The sequence below is a fragment of the Pan troglodytes genome, chromosome 9, assembly GCF_028858775.2.
Source record: "Pan troglodytes isolate AG18354 chromosome 9, NHGRI_mPanTro3-v2.0_pri, whole genome shotgun sequence".
Taxonomy (NCBI): Eukaryota; Metazoa; Chordata; class Mammalia; order Primates; family Hominidae; genus Pan; species Pan troglodytes.
In genome coordinates this window covers 44,176,558-44,198,128 of record NC_072407.2, presented here as the reverse complement: position 1 = coordinate 44,198,128, position 21,571 = coordinate 44,176,558, and the positions used below count along the sequence as shown (strand labels likewise).

Below are 21,571 nucleotides of genomic sequence, written 5' to 3'. Positions count from 1 at the left end.
CCTTCCCCTTGGAGTTGAAGATAGTAAGTCACAACCCACTGACAGTTGCTCAAAAATCTAATAATCATCTTGAAGCTACTCTCTACAAAATTGAGAGTCAGGATGTAATACCACCCACAACTTCACTTAAAAGTGGGACTCATAGTAAAACTCTGTCCAAAAAAAAAAAAAATCTTCGCAACTCTTCTCTGGTCCATTTTTGCCTTTGTTGTGTTAAGAGGTTATGAACAACCACGGATGACCACCTCCATTGTAAATGCATACCCCCTTTCCAGTGTACTATCCAGTGTGTCTTGGTTCCCTGGCCAAAACTTTCATTTCAACATTCTGTTATTCATGTAATAACACATAGAGGTGTAGTCTCAACAATGATTTTATGAAAATTAAAAAGGGTTCTTTATTCTTTTATTCAATAAATGTTTTAGAAACTTACATGCCAAATATTATTCTAGGCTTGAGAAATGAGATAGTGAACAAGTTATATAGTGTCCTTCCACCCATGGAGCTTCCATTATTTTGATAGCAGGAATATAGTTTTAAAAGGAAACAAATAAACATATAATGTAATTTCAGGGAAAGGAGGTAAAAGTGACAGTGTGCAGTTGAGTAGGGGGACTTTTTAGGGAAATTTGTGAAGAAAGATGTGTGAGAAAGTAGTATTTGTATGGAAGTGATTCAAATTAATTTAGAATGATTAAAACTACATTATGGAATAAAAGTATATGTATTTTAATATGCATAAGCACATCTGGAGAACTATGAATACTATGCAATGGGATTTTCATATATTTCTAGCTCTTCCTCCCTTAGTAAGTGGGAAGAATCTCTCACCTTTTCTAAGGAAGATTTCTTAATCTGGTATAATCAGTTTCCTCATGTTTCTCTTCAGTGGGTCCCACACAGCTGGCCTGCACTGGGATGTTTGTGACCTTGTATAAGGGCTCTTATTGCATTTTTAGACTATTCTTAGTCTCTGCTAATGAGATCGCTCAGAGTTCGCTTTGAGTATCACATCTTAATCACTTGATTACTGCAGACGTTTCCTTTCTCCAAATAAACCCTTCAAAATGCCTGCTGCTCTGTGCTCATTAACCTGGGAATGGCTTCTCTAACTCCAATTTGAAAATTATCTTCGACGTCTGAAACTTCTGTCCTGATAAGGATTCTCCAAGCAGTTAACAATGGGAGAAATATTTTAGACTCTTTGGAGTACAAAGAAAATCAACGACCAAATTTTCATCTGCAAGAGGATTTTCCCTATATGTAGAAATGTGCACTTTGCTTTTTCGCAGTGTAGTATAATTACAATCCATCCCCAACTCCACTATCTGCCCAATTCCCACTTAATCATATCATGCTCAATAAGATTTAGATTATTTTAAGATAAGAAAAAAATCATGAGTGAATAAAGAAATGAATTTTGATCAACCAGGAAGTTTCATTTCATTTTGTTTTGTTTTTCTGATACTCTTTTCCTACTATTAATCCACAATTGATTTGATATGAGTTTCATGATGAAGACAGTAGCATTCATTTAAACAAACCCAACATAAGACTAGAATCAAATGTCAGTTTAAACATCTGAAACATTTTTTCATTTGCTAATGGATATTAGGTTGGATACCTGTATTCCTAAAGAGTGGGCACTTTGATGGATCACATTAAAAATCTTTCTGATGTGCAAATGTTCTAATCCAGAGCCAGAGAGCAACAGCCCCTCTCTTCATCCTTGCCAAATTTCACATGCCAGGGAATCTTTTTTTTTTTTTTTTTTTTGGTAAGTATGTTTTAAGCTCTAATAATGCTATTTTAAAATAAACTTTTGGTTTTAGAATATCAAATCCTAAAATTTGTTTTGTTCTTAGGGACTAAAGACCCAGTTGCATACCATAATTATTAAACTGAAACTATAGTCACAGATAAATGTAATTTTTAAAATTTTTTCCTTAAGTTATTGGGGTACAGGTTGTATTTGGTTACATGAGTAAATGTTTTAGTGGTATTTGTGAGATTTTGCTGCACCCATCACTTGAGCAGTATACACTGCACCATATTTGTAGTCTTTTATCCTTCATCCCCGCTTCCACTCTTCCCCCCAAGTCCCCAAAGTCCACTGTATCATTTTTATACCTTTGTGTCCTCATAGCTTAGCTCCCACATATCAGTGAGAACATACAATGTATGGTTTCACATTCCTGAGTTACTTCACTTAGAATAACAGTCTCCAATCTCATCCAGGTCACTGCAAATACTGTTAATTCATTCCTTTTTATGGCTGCATAGTATTCCCTCATAGATCTATACCACAGTGTCTTTATCCACTCATTGATTGATGGGCATTTGGGTTGGTTTCATGATTTTGCAATTGTGAATTGTGCTGCTATAAACATGTGTGTGCAAGTATCTTTTTCAAATAATGACTTCTTTTCCTCTGGGTAATCCTACCCAGTAGTGGGATTGCTGGAACAAATGGTAGTTCTTACCTTTAGTTTTTTTAAGGAATCTCCACACTGTTTTCCATAGTGGCTGTACTAGTTCACATTCCCTCCAGCAGTGTAGAAGTGTTCCCTGTTCACCGCATCCACGCCAGCATCTACTGTTTTTTGATTTTTTGATTATGGCCATTCTTGCAGGAGAAAGGTGCTTTTGCATTATGGTTTTGATTTGCATTTCCCTGATCAATAGTGATGTTGAGCATTTTTTCATATATTTACTGGCCATTTGTGTGTCTTCTTTTGAGAATTGCCTATTCATGTCCTTAGCCCACTTTTGATGGGATTGTTTGTTTTTTCTTACTGATTTGTATGAGTTTGTTGTAGATTCTGGATATTAGTCCTTTGTCAGATGTATAGATTGCGAAGATTTTCTCCCACTCTGTGGGTTGTCTGCTTACTTTGCTGACTGTTCCTTTTGCTGTGCAAAAGCTCTTTAGTTTAATTAGGTCCCAGCTATGTATCTTTGTTTTTATTGCATTTTTTGGGGGTTCTTGGTTATGAAATCCTTGCCTAAGCCAATGTCTAGAAGGGTTTTTCCAATGTTGTCTTCTAGAATTTTTATAGTTTCAGGTCTTAGGTTTAAGTCTTTAATCCATCTTGTGTTGATTTTTGTATAAGGTGAGAGATGAGGATCCAGTTTCATTCTCCTACATGTGACTAGCCAATTACCCCAGCACCATTTGTTGAAGGGGTGTCCTTTCCACACTTTATGTTTTTGTTGGCTTTGTCAGAGATCAGTTGGCTGTATCTGGGTTTATTTCTGGGTTCTCTATTCTGCTGCATTCGTCTATGTGCCTATTTTCATACCAGTACCACTCTGTTTTGGTGACTATGGCCTTATAGTGAAGTTTGAAATCAGGTAGTGTGATGCCTCCAGATTTGTTCTTTTTGCTTAGTCTTGCTTTGGCTATACGGGCTCTTTTTTGATTGCATATGAATTTTAGAATTGTTTTTTCTAATTCTGTAAAAAATTGTGTGGTATTTTGATGGAAATTGTGTTGAATTTGTAGGTTGCTCTTGGCAGTATACTCATTTTCACAATATTCATTCTACCCTTCCATGAGCATGGGATGTGTTTCCATTTGTTTGTGTCATCTATGATTTTTTTCAGCAGTGTTTTGTAGTTTTCCTTGTAGAGGTCTTTCGACTCCTTGGTTAGGTATATTCTAAGTGTTGTTGTTGTTGGGTTTTTTTGTTTGGTTGGTTGGTTGGGTTTTTTTTGTTGTTTTTGTTTTTTGCTTTTTGTGTTTTTTTTGCAGCCATTGTAAAAGAGGTTGAGTTCTTGATTTGATTCTCTGCTTGTTTTCTGTTGGTGTATAGAAGAGCTACTGATTTATGTACATTAATCTTGTATCCAGAAACTTTGCTGAATTCTTTTATCAGTTCTAGGAGCTTTCTGGATGAGTCTTAGTGTTTTCAAGGTAAATGATCATATCTTCAGCAAACAGTGACAGTTTGACTTCTTCTTTACTGACTTGGATGCCCTTTATTTCTTTCTCTTGTCTTATTGCTCTGGCTAGGACTTCTAATACTATGTTGAAGAGGAGTGGTGAGAGTGGGCATCCTTGTCTTGTTCATTCAGAGGGAATGCTTTCAACTTTTCCCCATTCGGTATTATGTTGGCTGTGGGTTTGTCATAGATGGCTTTTATTACATTCAGGTATGTCTCTTGTATGCTGATTTTGCTGAAAGTTTTAATCATAGAGCAATGCTAGATTTTGTCAAATGCTTTTTCTGCATGTATTGAGATGATCATGTGATTTTTGTGTTTAATCCTGTTTATGTGGTGTATTACATTTATTGACGTGCGTATGTTAAACCATCCCTGCATCTGTAGTATGAGACACACTTGATCATGGTGGATTATCTTTTTGATATGTTGCTGGATTCGGTTAGCTAGTATTTTGTTAAGGATTTTAGCATCTATATTCATGAAGGATATCAGTCTGTAGTTTTCTTTTTTGGTTGTGTCCTTTCCTGGTTTTGGTATTAGGGTGATGCTGGCTTCATTGAGTTAGGGAAGGTTCTTTCTTTATCTTGTGGAATAATGTCAAAAGGATTGGTATCAATTCTTCTTTGAACATCTGGTAGAATTCTGCTGTGAATCCGTGTGGTCTTGGACTTTTTTTTGTTGGTAATATTTTAGTTATCATTTCAATCTCACTGCTTGTTATTGGTCTGTTCAGGGTATCTGATTCTTCCTCATTTAAGCTAGGAGGGTTGTCTTTTTCCAGGAATTTATCCATCTCTTCTGCGTTTTCTAATTTATGTGCATAAAGGTATTCATGGTAGCCTTGAATGATCTTTTGTATTTCAGTGGTGTCAGTTGTAATATCTCCTGTTTTGTTTCTTAGTGAGGTTATATGGATTTTCTCTCTTCTTTTCTTGGTTAAGCTTGATAATGGTCTATCAATTTTATGTATCTTTTCAAAGAACCAGGTTTTGTTTCATTTATCTTTTGTATTTTTTTAATTTCAATTTCATTTAGTTCTGCTCTAATCTTGGTTTTTCCTTTCTTCTGTGGGGTTTGGGTTTTGTTTGTTCTTCTTTTTCTAGTTTCTTGAGGTGTGACCTTAGATTGTCTGTTTGTACTCTTTCAGAGTTTTTGATGTGGGCATTTAGGGCCATAAACTTTCCTCTTACCAACGCCTTTGCTGTATCCCAGAGTTTTGATAGGTTGTGACATTATTGTCATTCAGTTTGAAGAATTTTTTAATTTTCATCTTGATTTCATTTTTGACACAGTGCCCATTCAGGAGCAGGTTATTTAATTTCCATGTATTTATTTCCACCTATTTTAAAGGTTCTTTTTGGAGTTGATTTCCAGTTTTATTCCACTGTGGTCTGAGAAAGTGCTTGATATAATTTCAATTTTCTTCAATTTATTGAGGCTCATTTTATGGCCTATCATATGGTCTACCTTGGAGAAAGATCCACGTGCTGTTAAATAGAATGTGTATCCTGTGGTTGTTGGATGAAATATTCTGTATATTCATTTAAGTCCATTTGTTCCAAGGTATAGTTTAAATCCATTGTTTGTTTGTTGACTTTCTGTCTTAAGAACCTGACTAGTGCTCTCAGTGGTGTATTGAAGTCTCCTACTATTATTGTGTTGCTGTCTATCTCATTTCTTAGGTTTATTCATAATTGTTGTATAAATTTGGGAGTTCCAGTGTTAGGTGCATATATGTTTAGGATTGTGATATTTTCCTGTGGGACAAGGCCTTTTACCATTACATAATGTCCCTCTTTGCCTCTTTTAACCACTGTTGCTTTAAAGTTTGTTTTGTCTGCTATAGGAATAACTATCCTGGCTCACTTTTGGTGTTCATTTGCTTTTTCTACCCCTTTAGTTTAAGTTTATTTGAGTCTTTATGTGTTAGGTGAGTCTCCTGAAGGTAGCAGATAGTTGGTTGGTGAGTTCTTATCCATTCTGCAGTTCTGTATCTTTTAAGTGGAGCATTTAGGCCATTTACATTTAATGTTAGTATTGAAATGTGAGGTACTGTTGCATTAATTGTGTTCTTTGTTGCCTGTGTACTTTGTTTTTTTGTTGTTGTTGTTGTTGTTGTTGTTTTTGTTTTTTAGCTTGTATTTTTGTTTTATAGGCAAATGGTAATGGCGAATTCATTCAGCATTTGTTTGTCTGAAAACAACTGTATCTTTCCTTCATATGTGATGCTTAGTTTTGCTGGATACAAAATTCTTGGCTGATAATTGTTTTGTTTGAGAAGGGTGAAGATAGGGCCCCAATCCCTTCTAGCTTGCAGGGTTTATGCTGAGAAATCTGCTGTTCATCTGATAGATTTTCCTTTATAGGTTACCTGGTGCCTCTGTGTCACAGCTCTTAAGATTCTTTCCTTCATCTCAACTTTGGGTAATCTGATGACAGTGTGCCTAGGCAAACATCTTTTTGTAATGAATTTCCCAAGTGTTCTTTGTGCTTCTTGTATTTGGATGTCTAGTTCTCTAGCTAGGCCAGGGAAGTTTTCCCCAAATATGTTTTCTGAGCTTTTAGAATTCTCTTCTTCCTCAGGAACACTGATTATTCTTAGGTTTTTTTCATTTAACATACTCCCAGTCTTCTTGGAAGCTTTATTCATATTTTCTTATTCTTTTTTCTTTATCTTTGTTGGATTGGGTTAATTCGAAGACATTGTCTTCAAGCTCTGAATTTCTTTCTTCTTGTTCAATTCTATTGCTGAGACTTTCCAGAGCATTTTTCATTTCTAAAAGTGTGTCCAAAGATTCCTGAATTTTTTATTGTTTTTTTTAAGCTATCTATTTCATTGAATATTTCTCCCTTCACTTCTTAATATCATTTTTTGTATTTCCTTGCATTGGGCTTCACCTTTCTCTGGTCCCTCGCTGATTAGCTTAATAACTAACCTCCTGAATTCCTTTTCAGGTAAATCAGGGATTTTTACTGGTTTGGATCCATTGCTGGTGAACTAGTGTGATTTTCAGGGGGTGTTGAAGAGCCTTGTTTTGTCATATTACCAGGGTTGGTTTTCTGGCTCCTTCTCATTTGGATAGGCTCTGTCAAAGGGAAGGTCTAAGGCTGAAGGCTGTTGTTCAGATTCTTTTGTCCCATGGGGTGTTCCCTTGATATAGTACTCCCCACTTTTCCTATGGACATGGCTTCCTATGAGCCAAACTGCAGTGATTGTTGTCTCTCTTCTGGGTCTAGCCACCCAGCAAGTCTGCTCGGCTCCAGGCTGGTACTGGGGCTTGTCTGCACAAAGTCCTGTGATGTGAACTGTCTATGGGTCTCTCAGTCGTGAATATCAGCACCTGTTCTGTTGGAGGTAGCAGAGGGTTCAATGGACTCTGTGAGGGTCCTTAGCTTTGGTGGTTTAATGCTCTATTTTTGTGCTCATTGGCCTCCTGCCAGGAGGTGGTGCTTTCCAGAAAGCAGCAGCTGTGGTAGTGTGGAGAGGGACAGGTAGTGGACAGGGCCCTGCAACTCCCAATATAATATGCCCTTTGTCATCTGCTATGAGGGTGGATAGGGAAGGACCATCAGGTAGAGGTGGGACCAGGCGTGTCTGAGCTCAGACTCTCCTTGGGCATGTCTTGCTGTGGCTGCTGTGGGGGATGGGGGTGAGATTCCCAGGTCACTGGAGTTGTGTACCTAGGAGGATTATGGCTGCCTCTGCTGAGTCATGCAGGTTGTCAGCTAAGTGGGGGAAAGCTGGCAATCACAGGCCTCACCCAGCTCCCACACAAACTGAAGGGCCGGTCTCACTCCCACTGTGCCCCACAACAGCCCGGAGTCTGTTTCCAGGCAGAGGGCGAGAGGGACTTGAAAACTTGCTGGAGGCTATCTGCCTCCCAGGTGCAAAAGAAAATGGCTTTAGTTCTTCCCCTGCCTGTGAAGTCTGCATGCCGAATTTGTGCCCTCCCTTGAGTTCTGGCCAAGAGGCTTCTCGCCCCCTTCAAATAGTAACAAAGTTCATCTAGGGAATTCCTTCTCCCTGTGGAGTTTTACCCCCTGCCACCCTCCCAATGGATCCCCGTGGTGCCAGGCAGGAATGGGCTGCTTGGGGACCCAGCGAACTCCCAAGGCCTTTCTGCTATTTCTTCTGCCCCTATATTTTACTTGGCTCTCTAACTTGACTGAGCTCCAGGTAAAGTTAGAAACTTCTCCCGCAAACAGACCTTCAGCTTCTCCAGCGGGGGTGTGCGTTTGGAGAGGAGGGTCTCCCCTTCCTACTTCCACAGATGGGGCACTCACAGTATTTGGGGTGTCTCTCGAGTCCTGCAGGAGCAGTCCATTTCCTTCAGAGGGTCTGTGGTTCCTCTTGGGATTGCTGGTTTGTTCTTGCAGGCCATCTGGAGCTAAAATTCACAGTGCAAGCCTCTGGATGCTGCTCTGTCTGAGCTGCAATCTAGTCTTGCATCCACCATGATCCCTTCCATCACGATAAATGTAAATTTTGAAGCTGAAATTATTCCGAAAAATTTAGTTTACTTAAAAATAAGCTTGGCAGGCACTTACCAGAATTAAATAGTTGTAGACTTTCTGGAGTATCTTCTGGGAACAACTCACAGAGGAATAGCCTATTGTCACAGAATAATGACAGAGATCTCATGTTGCCTTGTTTCTTCCCCAGAATCCAAAAGTATAGGCTTCCAGCTATATTTTATTCTAATGGTTTACACAACATGAAAATTTGGCCTTCATCAAGGGGGCTTCACTTTATAAACTTTAGCACAACTGTAGCATATTTCCATTTTTTGTCTCTACTGTCCGCGAACTACTTCAGAACAATTTAAGGCTGAGTTCTTAATCAGAATTTCATACTAGCAAGGGAGAAACATTATACTTGACTTGAAATTATAATTTCTTGAAAAGATATAACTATGAGAATTGATATTATTTTGATGATACAAATTTTTTTGTGTATCCGGAAGAGGTATCTGACCTAGAAAAACAGTCTAGAAACTCTAGTTCCATAGAGGCTTACGTATTGGGTGTATGCATGCCACTGAGATAAGAATTGCTGTATAATTGGGCTCTGAATCTTTGTTAGTTGTGTTTTCAAAGAGTTTTCAATCACCTTAATCTAAAGAAAATGGAAAAATCCCTGACATTTCAGAGTCTGTTGTCTGGTTGTGGTTTGGATGCCTCAGGAAACTGCATTGGAGTGGGAATTAGAATAGCCTTGTTTTAAAGCAAAATTCGTCACTGGACAGGGCAAACTCTTGGGGAAAAGTTAGAGAAGGCACAGAATGCCACAAAAACTAGAAAGAGAACCAGACTAACAGAGAAGATAATATTTTCAAAGGTCTAAGAATAGCTAGGGAGGTGGAGGTGATCCCTTGACACAAATACTCTTGCAGGCATATGGAGCATGGCAGTGGGGAGTTCAGGAGCAGATGACATTTAGGTAGTTGCACTGGTAGTTGGCAGATGGCATTTTTTTTTATTTCTCTCACCACCACCCCCATATGTAATCCCTAAGCAAATCTTAACTCTACCTCCATAACAAATTCTTAATCTTCTACTTCTATTTCTACTGCTACCAAAGATCAAACCATCTCTCTCATGTATCACTGATCTACTGCTCCCTTCAATTAGTTCTCATACATGGTCAGAATGGTAGATTGAAAGTCTAAATCAGGCTGGGCATGGTGGCTCATGCCTGAACTAGCACACTGGGAGGCTGAGGCAAGAGGATTTCTTGAGCCTCAGGGGTTTGAGAACAGCCTGGACAAGATGGTGAGACCAGGTATCTACGAAAATTAAAAATTAAAAAAATTAGCCAGGCATGGTGGTGTGTGCCTGTTATCCCAACTACTCAGAAGGCTGAGCCCAGGAGATTGAGGCTGTAGTAAGCTATGATCATGCTACTGCAATGTAGCATGGACAACAGAGCAAGACCGTGTCTCTTTTAAAGAAACAAGTGTAAATCAAACTATATCATTTTCTAATGTAAAATTCTCTATGAGTTTTTCATTGCATATAGAATACAAAGAAATTGCTTTACCTGGCCTGCAAGGCCTAGCTCTCTGAAGTATGTTGAATGGCTTTACACAAAAAATCTACATACTAACCCCCAGAAGCCAGATGTGACCTTATTTGGAAAAAACAGTCTTTGTGTACATAATTAATTTGAGGATCTTGAGATTAGATCATACTGGATTATCCAGGTGGACCCCAAATACAATGACAAATGTCCTCATAGAGACACATAGAGGAGAGACACAGGGAGAAGAGAAGGGCCATATGGGGGTAAAGGAAGAGAATGGCGTCATGTAGCCACAAGCCAAGGAAGACTTAGAGCCACCAAAGTTGGAAAAGGCAAGGAAGAATTCTCCCCTAGGGCTTTTGAAAGGAGTACAGCCCTGGCAGCATCTCAGTTTCAGACTTCCAGCTTCCAGAACTGCAGAAGGATACATTTCTGTTGTTTTATATCATCAAGTTTGTGGTAATTTGGTGTGGCAACCACAGGAAACTAATACTTTCACCACCCACATCTCTGACTCTTTTGCCTGCCCCTGTTATGTCTACTAGACTGGCCTATTTCTTCCCCATATTATTCTGTAAGTACAACATTCTCCTTAAAAATTGAAGACTTTATGTTAGCTATTCTCTCTTCCTGGAATATTTTTCTCCCAGATGTTTTTATATCTAAGTTCTTTCTTATCCTTCTTGAATTTACACATCTCTTTTTCAGAGGGGCCTTACCAGACCATCAATTTAATGTTTTCTCTCAAACTATCCCTGCTTGCAGACAACATGATCCTGTATCTGGAAAGCCCCATAGTCTTAGCCCCAAAGCTCCTTAAGTTAATAAATAACTTCAGCAAAGTCTCAGTATACAAAATTAATATATAAAAATCACTAGCATTCCTATACACCAACAACAGTCAAGCCAAGAGCCAAATCAGGAACATAATCCCATTCACAATTACCACAAAAAGAATAAAATACCAGGAATACAGCTAACCAGGGAGGTGAAAGATCTCAACAATGAGAACTACAAAACACTGCTCAAGGAAATCAGAGATGACATAAACAAATGGGAAAACATCCCATGCTCATGAACAGGAAGAATCATTGTTGTTAAAATGGCTATACTGCCCAAGGCAATTTATAGATTAACTGATATTCCTATTAAACAGCCAATGACATTCTTCACAGAACTAGAAAAGATTATTTTAAAATTCATATGGAACCCCTGTTCCCTTAACACCCACAAAAAGCCCAAGTAGCCAAGGCATTTAAAGAACAAAGCTGGATACATCACACTACCCAACTTCAAACTATAGTACAGGGCTTCAGTAATCAAAACAGCATGGTACTGGTACAAAAACAGACGTATTAATGGAACAGAATAGAGAGGCCAGAAGTAATGCTGCACTCCTACAACTATCTGATCTTTGACAAAGCTGACAAAAACAAGCAATGTGGAAAGGACTCCATATTCAATAAATAGTGCTGGGGTAACTGGCTAGCCATTTGCAAAAGATTCAAACTGGACCCCTTCCTTACACCATATACAAAAATTAACTCAAGATGGATTAAAGACTTAAATGTAAAACACAAAACCATAAAAACTCTGGAAGACAATCTAAGCAGTACCATTCTGGCCATAGGAACAGGCAAGGATTTAATGATGAAGACACCAAAAGCAGTTGCAACAAAGCAAAGATTGACAAATAGGATCTAATTAAACTAAGGATCTTCTGAACAGCAAAAGAAACTACCAACAGAATAAACAGACAACCCACAGAATGGAAGAAAATATTTACAAACTATGCATCTGACAAAGGTTTAATATCCAGCATCTATAAGGAACTTAAACTAATTTACAAGAAAATAACAAATAACTCCATGAAAAGTGGGCAAAGGACATGAACAGACACTTTTTTAAAAAAGACATACATGTGGCCACAAGCATATGACAAAAAGCTCAACATCACTGATCATTAGAGAAATGAAAAACAAAACCACAGTGAGCTATCATCTCACACCAGTCAGAATGGCTATTATAAAAAGTCAAAAAATGACAGATGCCAGTGAGGTTGTGGAGAATAAGGAATGCTTATGCATTGTTGGTGGGAGTGTAAATTAGCTCAACCATTGTGGAAAACAGTGCGGCAATTCTTCAGAGACCTAAAGTCAGAAACACCATTTGATCCAGCACTCCCATTACTGGATATATACGCAAAGGAATATAAATCATTCTACCACAAAGACACATGCACTTATATGTTCATTGCAGCACTGTTCACAATAGCAAAGACATGGAATCAACCTAAATGCCTATCAATAGTAGATTGGATAAAGAAAATGTGGTACATATATACCATAGAATACTATGCAGCCATAAGAATGAATGAGATCATGTCCTTCGCATGGACATGGATGAAGCTGGAGGCCATTATTCTTAGCAAAGTAGCACAGGAACAGAAAACCAAATATTGCATGTTCTTACTTATAAGTGGGAGCTAAATGATGAGAACACATGGACACATAGAGGGGAACAACACACACTGGGGCCTATCAGGGTGAGGGTGGGAGGTGGGAGAGGATCAAGAAAAATAACTAATGAATACTAGGCTAAATACCTGGGTGATGAAATAATCTGTACAACAACCCCCGTGACACAAGTTTACCTATATTACAAACTTGCACATGTACCCCTGAACTTAAAACAAAAGTTACATAAAAAGAAAAAGAAAAAATAAAGTTTCCTCTCAATTATTCTGTTTTTTAATTATTTTCTTTTCATCTCGACAATTATGTCTACCTCATCTTTTTTTAAAAATTATTTATTATCTGTCTAACCTACAAAAAGTAAGCCCCATGAAGTGAGAGGTCTTCACTGTCTGATTCATTGCAGAATCCCCAGTGTCTAGAACAGTCTCTGCTCTTAAGATATTAATTAATGTTGAATGAGAAAAAAATGCAGAAGAAAGGCTATCAGTGCTGGAGGAAGTTAGGGTGATAAGGTTGGAATCTAGAAATTTGAGCAGCAAGCCAGGTTCTTAGTTTTTGAGGCTCTGGGAGATTGGATAGTTATAATAAAAAGAACTAGATTTATGCAACAGGACAGGGATCCTATAAGAGATCTGAAATAAATATGGAGGTGTGGTCTTGGGACCAAACTGGAAAAATTTCCCAAAGTCGTATAGGGTACGGAGTAGAACTTTTGAAGCCTAAGATTAGTAATGATGTCATGAGGCTGTGTGAGAGTTAGGCCTAACAAGATGGCCAGGATTTGTTCTACCTGCAAGTGGCGGTCAGTGCCCCCTATTAAATTGAGAGAAGGGCTAATGAAGTTGGGAAAAAGTCAGGCACTTGCAACATGAGGCAGCAGCTATAATTCCCAACTGCTTTGGTAAAGAGAACACTTGGCTTTCTGATAATCTAGACATAACCATTTTCTAGTGGATTAAATCTAGGAGACTAGGTCCTTCCCAAAAGGGCCCACTTTGAGTAAAGTTTAAGTTTGAAAGCAATGACTTAATTTGATCCTGCGTGCTCTCAATGGTGCTATACCAATGCAACCTAGAAAGCGCTATACCCAATGTCAAGCTGACACAGAGTTCCCACAGTATCTAGATACCAGTGTTGAGCAGGAAGTCCATCCCTCATGGTGTCATTATTCAACTTTTTGTGCCTTGTCTACCTTATTGTCAGTTTAAGAAGCTTAATGAGGATGTCCTAGTCCAATTCAGAAATTAAGAAAAACATATCATCTGAGGATAAGGAATATTGTTTTAGAATAATGTAAACCAGGAGGACTATTTGTAGATGACTGGAAGGTCTTAGAAGCCATTCCGTCAGGACCACCATCTTCGTGATTTTCTACAGGTTGGAGAGTGTCCTTATGCAGCATCCTTGGGGGCTCTTTGTGACTATTTTATAAGTTAGCTTAATGACAACAGTCAGAGACATGTGGAAATTGTATTTTAAGGCTTATAGCCATTTTAGAGTTCCTATAGATAGGGTCTGTTGAGGCATCCCCTCAGAGGGTATAACTTGTCTCATAGAAGGTATTTCAGCATTTTTCACTCTCTCTGACTTTCCCCTAGGTTTGCTATTGTTATTGTTAGGTGTATATTTTGAAAATGACAAACAATCAGGTTGAGGAAAAGGTCTATAGTGTGTTTGTGTCTGTGGGCATAAATGTGGAATAAATATATATAATGCACAGTGGCTGATATTTTGTGTCATTTATCTTCACTTGTGAAAAAAGATGGGATAAGTCACTGATGACTGTTCCAGTCCTGATCCATCCTTCATCACTACACTCATGAAGATAAATGCCACATTTAAGGAGAGCACAGCTATCATGTGTCCTTTCAGACTGGAGAGTCAGATCAGTTAGAGCAAGAGGTCAATCAGGTGCTGTTACTTAAAAATCAAGGACATTTTATATATACCATCTTCTACCCCATATACCTTGCTCTCTCCTATTAAACTAGGGTACTTCTAGCAGCCAGAGGATGATTTGGTAGCATTTATAATTTCATCTATGTCTACAGATATGCATTTAATTTAAACAATTCATTTCCTGGTATATGCCCAGCATAGAGCTTTGCAGTGACAACGCACTGATTAAAAGAATATTGTCCTGGTCCTTATACTGATAAATATTATAATGAAGCGAACACTATAGAAAAAAATAATAAAGTGGTTAATTTTTTCTGTGAGCAAGTTAAGTGAGAAAGGAGTAAGTGAGAACTGTTGAGAAGTGGTAATATTTAAACTGCTATATTAGAGAAAACAGTATGGACACTTTATCTTTCTGTAATGTACAAATGGCAGCATGACTGGATTTTAAGCTATGGTAAGGCAAATGGATGACTTCTCTGCTCTAGCTTGTAGATCCTGGTATAGGTAATCAATAGATAAGGCCCCTTTATAACTCAGTAACTGAATGAACTATTCTGGTTTTAATTTTAATTACCCTTTCACAAATTGAATGTTTGAGGTTAAAAGACTTTTCTTTGAAATAAACGTATTGGCTTTTTTCCCATTGGTTGAGACATAAAAGTTTATGTAACAGACGTAAGCTGAAAAGGATTTCCATAGATCCTAGAAATTTGATTGGCCAACTGGGCATTTCTAAAATCACTATTTCTCTTTGGAAACTATTGTTTTGAACCATATAAAACTGTTGATAGTCACCAGTTTTTGACCTAGGAGGTGACAATTTGATGAGATTCTCTGTAATCATGCTAATTGATTATATAGTTTAAATTTTGGGATATGCTTTAGTTGCTTTTTTCTATATATAAGTTTATTTCACCAAATAAGCTATTTCATTATCTTATTCAAGAAACATTTATTGAACACATATTACACAGCAGTTACTGGGGTGTATGCATGCCCATGGAATGGAATATGTTGGCTGTCCCAGGGGGCATGCAGTCTAATGAGGCAGAAAGACACATAAGCAAGCAAGTACGAGTTGGAAAACTAGCACACTGGTTGATAGTTGCCCAAAAAATGTTCTTTCCCTTCTTCTCACATTGGACATAGAAGTGCAATGTGTTAAAGGAACACAGAAGAGTGAGTCTCTATAAATTTAAACAACCTGGAAGGATTCCTTGCAGAAAATACCTCCTGTTTACCTTGTGTTAGAAGACCATGTAATAGGGAGATCACTAGCCTAAGGCTTCAAATATTTGATTTCTTATATTAACTCATCACATATTAGGGCTTTTATTAAACCTTAATCACATTATTTAACTTTCTTATACTTTAACTTTCTTAACTGCAAAATGAAAAATTATAATCTCATTTGCTTTCCTCCTATATTTGTTGAGGGTCAGATAGGGTAATACACATGAAACAATTTTTCAAATTATAATTTATAGTATTAACAAAAGATACAATCTTCATCATCATCTTTCTTATTGCCAGTCTTGTTTTCAACAAGACCTTTCAACAAAGTGCTATGTAAAAGATCAAGGAGGATTATCACCTTGATTTGTATTTTCCCAAGTCCAGGCTTAATAATACATCTGGGGACGAGTACCACATTTGGCCTTAAATAATCATTTTAGAAAAGTAGATGAGTTGTTTAGCCATTTGTAAGTGTTTCAAACAGTGCTCAATAAACAATGAATGAAGGGTATGCTGGTAGCAGAGGGATAATTATGTTCAGCATTTTTTTAATGAAGGAGAATTCAGAAAAATACATATAATTCAAAGAAATTAACTCTCAGATAATTATCATTTCCATTATTAGAGAATGTATGACATGCCAGGCTTGTTGATTTATGGGTATCATCTCATTTCAAGTTTAGGACAACCTTTTGAAGTTGACTCTATTTTATCACCTTAATTTTACAGATGAGGAAATTGAAACCTAAAAAAATTATATAACTTCCCACAAGCCACAAAATGACTATCTCTGATGATAGAATTTATGAATTTAACCGCTGTACCTTTTACAGCTCTGATCTAGCTATCGTTACCACTCCCATGTTTATTCTCTCCTTCCTACTTAGTAATCTCCATTTTCTCCAGAAAAGCCCTCAAGGAAGGCACTGATCACTCTGAGCTTTAGTTTCCTCACCTATAAAATAGGGCTACTTTTGGAGATTCATCAATAAACACATCATATAAACTCCATATCCTGGGAACTCATATTCTAGTTGGAGGAGACAGAAAACAAATATGTACATGTTATCTCTAGTTTTGAGATGTTTTATCAAGAGAAATAAAACAGAATAAGGGGACAGAGAATGATGAGAACAAGGATGGTTATGTTTTAAGCAACATAACCAGGGAAGACCTCTCTGAGCAGGTTTAGCAGAGCCCTGAAGGAAGTAAAGAAGCAAAGTATACAGGTATTTGCATGAAAGGTGGCACTGTTGTCATGGAGTGCAGGCGTAGGTATAGGTCTGTCTGGGTGAAGGGCATTCCAGGCAGAGGAACAGCATGTGCAAGGCCCCTGAGAAAGCACTATGTTTGGTGTGCAGGAGAAACAATAAGGAGCCTGTGTGGTAGTCAGAGCAGAGTGAATATGAATGATTGTTGTAGGAAAATGAGATCAAAGGAGCGGGAGAGATGCAGGAAAAAAAAATTATGACTGGCCATTAGGACTTTAATATTACTCTGAGTGTTGTGAGAAGCCATTGAGCATTGAGAAGGAACATGATCTGACTTTAATTCAAATAGGATCCCTCCACTATGTGGAGAAATTAGAAGCAGGAAAACCAGATATTGGACCAGGCTATGGAATACTCCAATTATCCAGATAGAAATTGGACCAAGACATAGCAATAGATGTGTTTGGAGAAAAAAACAGAATACTGATACACAGAATTTCCAATGCATGGGTGATAGGATATAAAGGTGATAAGGTGTAGAGGTGATACAATCCAAAAACAGAGGGTATGAGACCAAAAAAACGTTTCAAGGTAGATTTTGGCCTGAGCTACTAGAAAAATCATTCCTGAAATGGTGCTTGGCACACAGTAAGAGCTTAAAATATATAGTTGTATGAATGAATGAATGCAACTGCCATTAGAAAAAGTCTTTGTCGGGTTAAATCAAAATGAAGAGTTTGACTGTAGACAGGTTGATTTTTGAAGCCTCCAAGTGGAGGTCTTGAATAAGCAGTAGTACATACAAGTCTGCAAGCCTGCTGGAGATTTAAGTTTGGCGGTCTTCAGTTTATAGATGGTGTTTAAAAGCATTATACGATCACCTAGAGAGTGAGTATAGATAAATAAGAGGTCCACTGATTTGAGACCTGGGGTACTCCAAGGTTCATTGGCCTGTGAGACAAGACACAGCCAGCAATGGATGTTGAGTAGAGTTATCACTGAGGCAAGAGGAGAAGCAAGGGAGTTGTTTTGTAGGAGCCAAGTGCAAAAGGTGTTTCATAAAGGACAGAGTGATCATTATGTCAAACATTAATAATTTTTGCCTAATATGAAAATTGAGAACTGGCTATTTGATTTAGCAATAAACATGTTTTCACCTCCCACCTTTTCTTTGCCTCTCTACACACACTAATTGTTACCTACAGCCTTGCTCTAAAGTTATAAATCCCAAGCACATTAAATTCCGATTCATATTTCATATATCCTACTGAAGGGTAGTCAATACTTCTTGAAACCATGAGATTTGGGAAAACATTTTATAAAATCGAGGGGTTTTTTTTGTTTTGTTTTTGTTTTTTGAGACAGAATCTCACTGTGTCACCCAACTGGAGTGCAGTGGCATGATCTTGGCTCACTGCCACCTCTACCTACCAAGTCCAAGCAATTCTCCTGCCTCAGCCTCCCAAGTAGCTGGGACTACAGGCATGCACCACCATGCTGGCTAATTTTTGTATTTTTAGTGGAGACAGGGTTTCGCCATGTTTGCCAGGCTGGTCTTGAACTCCTGACATCAGGTGATCCACCCACCTCGGCCTCCGAGAGTGCTGGGATTACAGGTGTGAGCCACTCCGCCTGGCTGAGTTATCCATTTATTTAAACCTATGGACAGAAAATCCACAGATCATCTTTAAAATACATTTTGATCATATTCAGTTTTACTTGCATAATAATAACATTCATTAGTGATATATTGCTATGACATTTGAAAAGCACTTTTATTTACATTGTCTGTTCCAAACAAAATCATCTAATACAGTAAAATGCCCAGCTGTGAAGCTTACACCATCAGATTATACCACCTGCTAACAACTTCTTGTTGGAGTCAGCCATAGCCCTGTGCTTCACTCCTCCTTGTCCCTTGAAGATTTTAACATCTGCCTCCCTGTTGTTCTCTCCGTACTTACTCTTGATAGGCTTCTTGGTGATTTTAATATCCATGTCAGTCCCTTGATTTTGATTACTAATTGTGAGGGATCTTTCTATCTGCAGTTCCTCTGGGTCTCCTCTTTGTACAGTCTGTACCAACTATATTTCCAAGGTTGGAAGACCTGTATTTGTTGGAATTACAGAAAGTTTCTTTTACTTCATTATACTTTGTGAAATGTGAGCTCTCTCTCTTAGGATCTCTTTGCTTTAAGTACTGTACATGGCCCTCAGTCTCAGATTACGATTTTTATTCTGTCAGTGGCACAGGAGTAGTGGGGTGAGATGAGAGATGTGTAGAGAGAGGAAAGATTTTATATCTTTCTTGTTTGGGGATGTGGTGTTGGTGGTGGGCAATCCCAAATAGTATTTGCAGCAGATGCCTATGTCAGATTCTTAACATCCCATTTGACTTTCATAATTGAGTTTTCTATTTAACCCTTTCCTATCCATCATTATAATGCATTATCCGATTTAATCTTATGATGTGGTTCTGATCAGGACACTAGATCACAGAGAAAATGTGACTTACTTAAGGTCATGTATCTAATAAGACTACATTTCTTGTAAGTCCAAATGCATTTTTTATTGGCATTAAAAAATGCATTGTTCAAAATGGCCAGAAGTTAAGAGAGTTGCTTTGGCTTTCTGCCCAGGATAGTGTTAAAATACAGTGGCAATTCAATAAATGTCATCGGTGGTGTCTGTGGTTGGTGGTTGTGGTGGTGGCAGATCAAGAATTGTCCTGAATTATTCTAATGGATGCTTTTTTTTCTTTTCTTTTCTTTTCTTTTTTTTTTTTTTTTTTTTAGATTGGCAAACGCACTGCCTATTTACAGCACAGAGACCCCCAGTGGAGAGCTAGGTGGGTGATGATTCATACTAAATCTTTCCCACAGTATGCTGAACACTACAACTGCAGCTAATGTGAAGTGACTCATTATACACTGTCAAATCTGATAACGGCAACGACTGGTTTTGCTAGCACGAGCAATTTGTGGGAAGTCCAGCTACTGAAAACCACTACTGAATTTCAAAAAATAAGCTGCAATATAGTAGAAAAGACATATCCACTGAGTCATATTTGCAAATTTCTTGTGTTTCTCTTTGCCAGTTTAGAAACAGCCTCATGTTCCCTGCTTGACTCGAGAGATGACTTTCCTTGGGATTCACTTATCTTGTGAGTGCCTCCTCATTCAGTCATATTTTATGGGCTAAATATTTTATAAGAGTATTGGTGGCTCATGGACAGAACTGGAAATGTGGTTCTCCCATGGCAATATTTCTGAAGCTCACTTTTTACACCACCATCCACCAGCAAACCATCGCATACACATAAACGTATTTACCTTCTGTAGCACTGTTTCCATGAGAGGTAGTTCTACCTGCAGAGAGACAAGATGAGGAGGCAGCAGGAGGCAGGAACACTGACTCTTTGCTCTATGATTTATTGTATCATCATTAAATTGTAATCTCCTTGAAGGCAGGATTCTAATCTTACCTACTTGGCACCTATGAGCTGTAGTTGGCCCTTTATAAATATTTGACAAAATTAATGCACTTCCTTCCAAAAACTTTATTATTAAGGCAGGAACTGGGGTTTAACCTTCTTCTCTCCCTTGTCCCTGGTACAGTTCCTGACACACAGTAGGTGGAAAACTACATGTTTGTCTAGTGAAAGAACAAAGGTATAAATGAGCCCATCAATTAGATGGTTTCCTGCAGCCAAATTAATACCCAAGCAAGTGATTTTCAACCATCAGAGACAGAACAGTGATGGCTTCACATCATGTTTCTTCGGACCCCCAGGGGTAATGCCCTAAAAGTAGTTGTTTATTTTGGAAGGCAAAAGCTAATCTGAAGCCATTTTCTTTACTTTTATATTCAAATGCCTATAAAACAGAAAAGCACCAGAGACCTATTCATTGCTCACAAATGATCTATGGGGCAATAATGTGCTTGTTTTTCCAGCTGTGCTGCACTTTGGTGCTATCTTGGGTTTAATTGAAAATATGCTGTGACCTTGGTTTTGTTCACTGAGCATGTGGGGGTATAATTGGCATGAGGCCTCTGAAGAAGTCCCTTATAATGAATGTCATTTGACTAATATGGGGTTCGCCTGAAGGAAATAATGTGTGAAGTCCCATAAAACAAACAAACAAAAAAAGATGCATTTTATCCACATGCAATGCACATGAAGTTAATGATTTAAAAAAGAAATCAACTTTTTATTTTGCCATACCTATTTGTTGAATCCTAAATGCTATCAGTATGATAATAGTATTGTCCCTAACAGTCTCATGTTTCATCATAATTAAATAAACAGCTTGTGAATTGCAGTCCAAAAAATGTCTGTGTTCCACTCCTAACTTAAGGGGTTTCCATAGAAACTGTGAGCAGCAAGTTTAACTGACATTTATTGGACTTGAGGCTATATGCAGCATTGATAGCTCACTGTTTTTCTCTCTAGCACTCTGTGTATGTGTCTTCTTTTCTTCCTTTAACCCTCCGAAACTCTTTTCCCCTCAGTTCTCGCCTCCTCCTCTTCTCCCTCCCTCTCTTTCTCTTGTTAGCAATGAGGAAGTAATTTGGACTTAGTTAGATTTAACAAATGCAATAATACTCAAATGGGCTCTAATACTTAAGTGTAATTGTGTTATTAGCTGGAAATGTTTTTCTTCAAAAATGAAAGAATTGGGAGTGAATTTTACTAAGATAGCACATGTTGGTAAGAAGGAACTCTTGGCTGTCACTTGAAAGTTTATATTCTGTGTATCATAATCCACATTCAT

General features: G+C 37.9%; 1 protein-coding gene across 22 annotated transcripts in view; it reads left to right on the top strand.

The window, feature by feature from the left end:
- Positions 1-21,571, top strand: part of LRRC4C (leucine rich repeat containing 4C) — a 1,339,817-nt gene that overhangs the window by 1,293,509 nt on the left and 24,737 nt on the right. For 9 of the 22 annotated variants that reach the window (XM_024347048.3, XM_063783979.1, XM_024347049.3 and 6 more), the window contains 2 exons: positions 19,592-19,644; positions 19,894-19,959. The exons of 4 other annotated variants lie outside the window; for them this stretch is intronic. The gene's annotated coding sequence lies outside the window, so the exon portion shown is untranslated. The remainder of the gene's footprint in view (positions 1-19,591; positions 19,645-19,893; positions 19,960-21,571) is intronic. 9 more of the 22 variants (XM_024347051.3, XM_063783981.1, XM_063783980.1 and 6 more) reach the window with 3 other exon arrangements.